The sequence below is a fragment of the Molossus molossus genome, unplaced genomic scaffold (genome assembly GCF_014108415.1).
Source record: "Molossus molossus isolate mMolMol1 unplaced genomic scaffold, mMolMol1.p scaffold_m16_p_1, whole genome shotgun sequence".
NCBI lineage: Eukaryota > Metazoa > Chordata > Mammalia > Chiroptera > Molossidae > Molossus > Molossus molossus.
Window position 1 is genome coordinate 223,087,924 of NW_023425344.1, and position 7,931 is coordinate 223,095,854.

A 7,931-nucleotide genomic window follows, 5' to 3' on the forward strand; every position below is an offset into this window, starting at 1 on the left:
CAGGCAGGGTATCCATATTAATAGCAATAGATTTTTTTCATTTTACAAAGTGCTTTCACATAGACATCATATAACGCTGCGAGGAAGGTTTTAGTCCCATTTTACAAATGGAGAGGCAAAGGCCTTTGATAACCAGTAGACATTTAGCAGCCACTGTACATGTAAATAGTGATGCTGAGTCAGTTGGGGCTCAGGCTCAATCAAACATTGGTATTCCATGCAGGGAAATAGGAAACCTCCTGGAATTGCAGACTGGATAAAATTTAACTTGCTCGTGAAAAGCACTATAACAACCTTTTTCCTGTTTTCTCACCCCCGTCTCAGCATAGGTACTCTCAAGGTCATTATGTCAGTATGTATTTGTATACTGATGGGACAAAAATGTCAAAGTGTACATAATTTGAAATGACAGCTTTCATCTTCTGGAGAAAAGCATCTCCAGATGGCCTGAGGGGCTTTTATTTTTATTTTTTTTGGAGTAGGGGAGGCTATAGGGACACAACTCTTATCTATAAATCCATGCAATTTGGGGATTATTAGAGGGCTTTGTGGTGAGGATTTTGAGTAGCTCTGCGAAGTTACTCTGTATCATGCATTGTTGCCATCTTCTTTCTGTTTTTCTGCAGGTGTGTTCTGACTTCAGGGAGTAAAGGTGGGTCTGGGCCTCCTTGAGGTGACCCACCGTGCTGTTTTAAAAGGGGAATTATTTTGGCTTCAGAACTCATGAGGGTTCCTGAAGGAGTAATCTTCCTTCTTTTTTAAGTTTCCTGACCCAGGGACCCAGACTCTCCTGTAGTTGAGGCTTGACCTCCTCTACTCCATTGCCCTGCCCATGTTTTCAGAGGCAGATGAACCTATGTGGGCATTGAGGAGGTTCGAGGTGAAGGTTCTGCCCCAGCTTAGATTTGAGGAAGCATAAAGCAGTGCTAATGGGACAGAGTGTGCTTGGCCAGCTGTCTGTTTTTTCCATTTAGTTGGGAAAGTGGAGGAGTAAGACTGGCTGTGGGCCAGGCATAGTTTCCCCCTTTCTTATGGTGAATGAAAATGGCTGATTGTTTTAAGGAGTGAGTACTGAGTGGGAGGCAGTGGAGGACAGCGGGACTTGGAATCAGACTGATTCTGCTTTCAGTCTCAGCTCAGCCACTTACCAGTTATATAACCTTGAGCAAATTTAACTTTTGATCCTCAGTTTTATTGTAAAATGGAGAGGATAATGTCAACATTACCTGTCTCTAGAAGGGTAGCTACCAATATACTAATGATTACCTTGGGGGAAAATTCTGGGGTGAGGAAGGGTAACAAGAAGCTATAACTTCTTAAACTTTCTTTGTGTGTCATTTTAACTTTTCATTGATATGTCTAACTTAAGTAATTAAAATTATGTTTAAAAGTACTCCCTTGTAGGATTACTATGAAGATCGAGCCCTGGCTGGGTAGCTCAGTTGGTTAGAGTGTCTTCCCAATACACCAAGGTTTCGGTTTATCTCTGGTCAGGGCATATACAAGAAGCAACCAATGGATGCATAAATGAGGGAAACAACAAATCAGTGTTTCTCTCTCTTTCTTTTTATCCTTCCCTTTCCTCACTCTCTAAAATCAGTTTTTAAAAAATCTAATAAAATGGGATATTTAAAACACTAGGGGACAGTACCTGACAACCAAAACATACTCAAATGACAATTTATTTGGGGAAGAAGTGATATAAATTAGTAGTCAACCCTTGCTCTTGTAGTGTTAGATTTTGTGTCTGGTTTGTGTGACTGTGGGTAAATAAACCTCTTTGTTAAGCCCCAGCTTCTTCAACTGAAAATGGGGGATAACAACAGTATCTGGTTTGGAAGAGACATGTAAAGCAGTTAGCCTGGTATCTGGCACATAGTAATTGCTCAGTAATTATTAACTGTTATTAGTATTGGCCAGGGCCATGGATATAAAAGGCACCACTGATCAGGATAGAGGGGATCATCAAGGATCGATTTGATGAGGCTGAATGAGGTGAAGAGGCCAGGTTAGTACCAGGTCTTTTTTCCACTTCCCAAGGCAGGTGGACCATATCCATAATGACAAAAGGGAAGGTCTTGTTTCCTCTCTTTTCTTCTACATCCTCCTGGCTTGGCAGGTGGTAGACTCCTTACCACTGCCCTTGTAGGTTCAGGTCTCTCAACTCCTTCAGGTCTGGTCTTTTCTGTAAAATTGCCCTGCTGCTGTAGTCTGTACTGACATACAGCTCCGGGTCTAATCTTCTCTCTGTCTTTCATCTTGAAAGGCCTGCCCAAGGATGGGCTCATCTTCTCTAGGGCAGGGCATCAATCTACACCACTTTGCTGCTGCCCAGAGCTTCCCATTTGCTGCATAAGTATCTGCCTGTTTGTGGGATTGACTGGTTGAAGCCAAACTTGGTGGGATGTTAGATTTTGAGTTTTGTTGTAGGGTTCCTGTTCTGTATATTCACATTTTGAGAGGAAGAAAACCTGAGTGATTTCTGCCCAGTATTGTTTCCAGGGAGTGAGAGATTCTTGTCTCCAAACTCAGTTGGGCTAGAGCTGATTATGTCCTGTTTCTCACCTTGGGTTTGTACAGTGAGTAGACATTTCGCCCTTGCCTTTTCGGTTCTCTTTATCAAACTTTACCACATTTGCCTTGCTCCTTTCTTCAGAGGGGTCATGAAATACTTACCAGCTGGTAAAAAATACAGGTAATGCAGTATCAAAGTTTGTACCAATCTGAGTTTGCCTAGTGGACTGGATGAAGGAGTGTGCATATTTGTACAGACTTTTGCACTTGGTAGTTTTTGTGTGTTTCAAATACACCTTTCCCCAAATCTATAATTAGTGGTGGCTGGCAAACCTTTAGTCCATTTTTCTTTGAACTATATGCTTGGTGTAGGTATTTAGTTCACATTTTGTAATTCCTCAACAGGATCTAGGCAAACCTAGACTCCCAGACTGGTTTCTTTTCCTTTTTTATGATATTGAAATACTTCCTGTTAGCTTGGCAAAAGAAAGATTCCTGGAGGACCTTAAAGACCTCATGGAAAGGACCCTTTTACTTTGAGCTAATCGCAAATAAGACTCTACAGTAGAGAAGCCACCCTCCTAGTCTCTTTATGAAAACCTCTCTAAAACACAAGTTGTTTAGGCTATTCATCATGTTTCTGTAATATTTATCTCATTTTTGAAGATAGATTTGTGTATATTCATTTTGGTTATAAGGGTGATGCCTGGAAGTTTTGGAGGAGATAATTAATTATAAAGGAACCAAGCTCTGGGTTTTTTTCAAGCCTAATTATGAACTTGAAGGAGTAGCTTTAGGGCACCAGAGAGAGGGGAATGGCACACTGCCTTGGATCTATCATCTAAGATGCCACCTTTTGGGAACTGCATTTAGGCAGTCCTTGGCCTATGTGAAGTTGTGCCTGGACATTATCAGAAATGAACCAGATGATGTTTCTAGTAAAACTGGCAGATGTTATTGCTGTCAGAATTAATTTAAAAAAATTTACATGTAAATGTAGAATTAATGGGAATCTTTCTTTTGAAAGGGTTTTAGTGCTACCCTTGCCTTTATCTCTTGCTTCTGACCAGAAGTGACTGTCAACTCTATGTCTTTCCATCCCCTCTGGTTACTTTCCTCACCAAATGGGTTCTTTGTGGTGGGGTTGTATAAGGTGACCTCTTAGTGTAATTGGAAGGTTGTTGATGGGACCATGTGCCCGAATGTATTTGCTACATAGATAGCATTGGTGATGAAATGTTCATCTTTCTAATTATTCCTGTGGATTAAGACATTTGGATAAAGCAGGTATGATACCTAGAAAGAGTGACTGTATCAAGGTCACAGAGCCCAGAAAAGAAAGAAGAAAAATCCTGTGGAGAGTGGGACAAGGCAGAAGTATTGAGTGTATGCCCTGTGCCAGGCACTGTGCCAGATGCTGTACAGACCAGAAAACCAAGCTTAAAAAATTAAGTACTGTAATTTACTGGGTTGGAGATAGAACTAAGGTTGGAGTGATTACATAGCCTGTGTTTTTTTCATAGCAGATAAAATATATGTGGATTAGGAAGTTGGGGTAGAGAATGAGGTTGTGAGGAGACAGGACAAATGCTTGGAGAGTGGAGGGCAGGACCAGGTTGGAACTGCAATGCAGGGATGCTTGGAGTAGACGGCCCTGAGTGAAGGGTGTGGAAAGGGAAAGTTGGCTAGCAAAAATAAACCAAAGGGGAAAAAAGAAAAATTATGTTGCTGTATCAGTTGGGGGGGAGTGTACCATTGGTATGATGGTAGCTCTTTTCTGAAGGAAGCTCTGTGGGGTTTGTTTGGGGCCTGAAGGACCAGATAACCTCTGTGTTTAGGCAGGTGGCAGTTGGGCCCTGCAGGAAGCCTTTTTAATCTCTGGTATTTATAGACTGGCCTGTACTCTACTGAAAGGCAACTCTCATTTCAGTTAGTGAAGGCAGCATTATCTGCCTTTGAAACACGCATTTATAGATCATCATTTGGCCCAGCTGGAGAGGCTGGGTAATACCCTGTTATATTATCATGACTCCCGGTTGCCTCAGAGGTTGTGCAGGGACAGTTCCCTCTACGTGACCTCTGCCTGTACCCTTTTTTGCAGATGCTCCTTTCCTCTCAGGGATGAGTTGGGGTCAGGACTAGGAAAGGTAGCCTCTTGTGTCTGTGTTCAGGATAGCTAGGACTTCTCTAGAATGATGTTTCAGATTTGTTTCCAGTTCTTGCCACAAGGCTGAGGTTGCTCTGTTCTACATGCAGTCCAATTCAACAATGATTTATTGACATATGCTGGTATATGTGTGGGGGATGGTATACAAAGATGACTAAGACAGGTTTCTGACCCAGTGAGGAGGATGCTGAGTAAACAGCTCCAAGTTGGGCTAGTTCTTTTTTCTTATAACAGGAAATGTTAATAAACTCTCAGTTTTGTCTATCGTAAATGGTTATTGTGAGGGTTGATTATAGTAATCATGAATTGAAGACCTCTAGATTCATGCAAAACTTTCTTAATATTTCAAGGTAGACTCATAATAAAAGATAACATGTATTGAGTGCTTCCTATGTGCCAGACACTGTTTTAAGTGCTTTATATGAATTAGATTATTTAATATTTACAGCAATTTTGAAGTAGGTTGCTTATATTATATTCATTTTATAGTTGTGGAAAATGATGCCAAAAGAGAATTAAAAACACCTCTTTAGGATGCATAGAATGGTAAGTAACAGAGCCAGGTAGTCTGAACTCTTGTCCACACCTTGTGAAGACCCTGAGGAAGTCAGAGAATGGAGAGGGGGATTCCACCTAAAGGAAAGGCAGTAGCTAGGACTACCCGCAGAAAGTAGCAGGGAAAGGTCAGGCTGGTGCTTAAGAAAGCTCTAGCATTTTTGCACAACTTAATTAAATTACTGAAACTGGTTCCAGTGACATCTTTCTTGGGTAGTAATGCAACTGAAATAAATAATTGAAGCCAAGGAGGAAGGACAGAATTGGTGAGCTCACATAGTATGTGGATGGACATTTATTGACTTGGACTAAACAGGGGCAAAATTTTAAAGCTAGTACTTCTTTAATTTACACACCAGTGCAACGACCAGGCAGTGTGCTTTGTGCTGGGACTTTTAAAGAACACACATTAAAAAAATATAAACTCTTCCCCTCTCAGCCTGTTGCTGTTGAAGTTTCTATTAAGGATATCTGCATTTGATCATTATTAATATGCAGTTATTTTCCAGAGAAATAAAGCTCATTTTTTGAGGCAACTTCTAGTCAGGTTACTCCAATATAGAAGATTGGGGGCAAACATTTATGCAGATCATGGAGAAGGCAATCTCTTCATCACATGCGTGTTTTAAGGTAAAGAGACCTCTGGGAGTTAATGTCTTTAAATTCCTGTTTCACACCACTCTGTCAAAATGCTTTTTTAGCTTGTGGTCCCTATGACCAAAAGTGATTATCTGTCTCATTAGCAGTACAAGGGAGTTAGCCATCAATGTCTAATGACCTATTTCCCAAATCTTGGCAGTGGCTTCAGAAGTTTCTTAGACTACCCCAAAGCAGTGTTTCTCAAAGTGTGTTTTAGAATCACCTGACCCACCCATGTTGGGAATCAGTTTCTTTGTGGATGGGACCCTGGTATCTAAACACACTTCCCTTTGCTCTGGTTCTGATACAGAGCTGGGAAGCCAAGCCCAAGCCCACCTGATGAGGGTGCAGAGCTGCAAGGAGCAGTGTGAACAATCTTTAAGACTTCCTGTTTTGTTTTTATAATGAATGGGAATTTTGCCTCTTGTTCCATAATATATCCAGGATAATTTTAACATTTAAAATGAATTATGTTAACATGGAATAAACTTGAGCCTCTACCAAGATTGCATGCTTTGGGGTCAGACTGATTAGTTTGTAATCTTGGGCTCATGAATTGCTATTTTTGTGACCTTGGGCAAGTTTAGCCTCTCTGCCTTGCCTAAAAATGGAAATAGTAATAGTAGTACTTACTTTTTAAGGTTCTTGTGAGGATTAAATCAGATATTAGATAGAAAATGTTTAAATCCATGCACAGTGATTAAGCAGTCAAAGGGTCAGTTAGTAATGATGCTATTACTATTATCCTGAGGTTTCATGTTACTGGGAGTATAACCACCCCAGTTACAGAATCTAGTCCTGCAGAATGACCAAACATTCCGCTCCTCATTGACACAGCCAGACACAGGCTTATAAAAAGACCTTTGCCAATAGGAAGCCTCAGTAGAGCATTGGGAAAATGCTTTCTGATAACATATAATCTCAGTCACATTCTAGTTTTAGTTCTCCGAGAACCCTGTGTGAAGAGGATAGCGTGACTGTTCTCAGACAGTCAGAATCTGTCCCAGGTGGGAGGGAAGTACTTGTTTAGAAAATGTCAAACACTCCACCAAGTTGTTTTAACCAACTGTTGGTTCTTCATTTAGTCTGCTCTTCCCGCCCCCATTCTTGTTTAATGGTTAGGGAAGAGGGCTCATTGCACTTTTCCTTTGTAAAGGTACACATCTCAAATTCAATTTCCCCATAAACTTGTTTTAAAAAATGTAAGAAATCACAAAATCTATTTATTTTTTGAAGAAAGATTAGGAAATACAGGTTACTTGCAGTCATGTGATTTCCCTTCCAGAGATCACTTACTATTCACCTGTTATTTTGCTACTTCGGTCTAGGAGGGTCAAGGATGGCAGAGTGGCCCCCAGGGTATTCCAAAGAGGGGCCACATTTCTGGGAGCCAAGCTGGCCCTCCTGTGGCTCATAGCCTTAAACTAGGTGGCCCTACTTTGGGACAGTCACTCAGCAACATCTCTGTCCCCAAGTGTCCTCTCTCCTACAGAGCAGTTAGTGTGGAAGGGCAACTACTGGTTTCCAGTGATGCTGTGTATTAAAGCTGTTGACCTGGTTCATGTAGATTCTGCTCTCCTGGTTTTGTGCTCATTTTTTACATAGACAGTCAGTGAGGGATCTTGGGCCTCCTTTCTGCTGTAGGGACTGGTACTGGCTTTTGGGGTTGATACTTTCCCATCTCATCCCTCCTCTCTCACTAAATGCAGCTGGGAAGGCTCTGCCTAGGAGAAAAATTCATTGGGTAAGGAGAGCACTGCCTCAGGGCTTTTAATATGTAATGCTTCCTGCCACTTTTCTTCCCAGAATTAGAGCTGCCAGTAAAACTTTAGTGCAGGACTATTGAGATGTATTTATCACTGTTGTGATGGACAGAAGAATTGTCAACTCTTTTTTATATTGATCCCCCTTACTCCCTTGCAAATGGGAATTACAGGAAGTTACAACTAGCATAAAAAACCTTGGGCAGATGGAAGGATGGAATGTGTAACCGCCATTCTCAGTCAGAGTGGCCAAGCTGACTGATGTTAGCATTTGGTAGTCAGGGAGCCAAAGA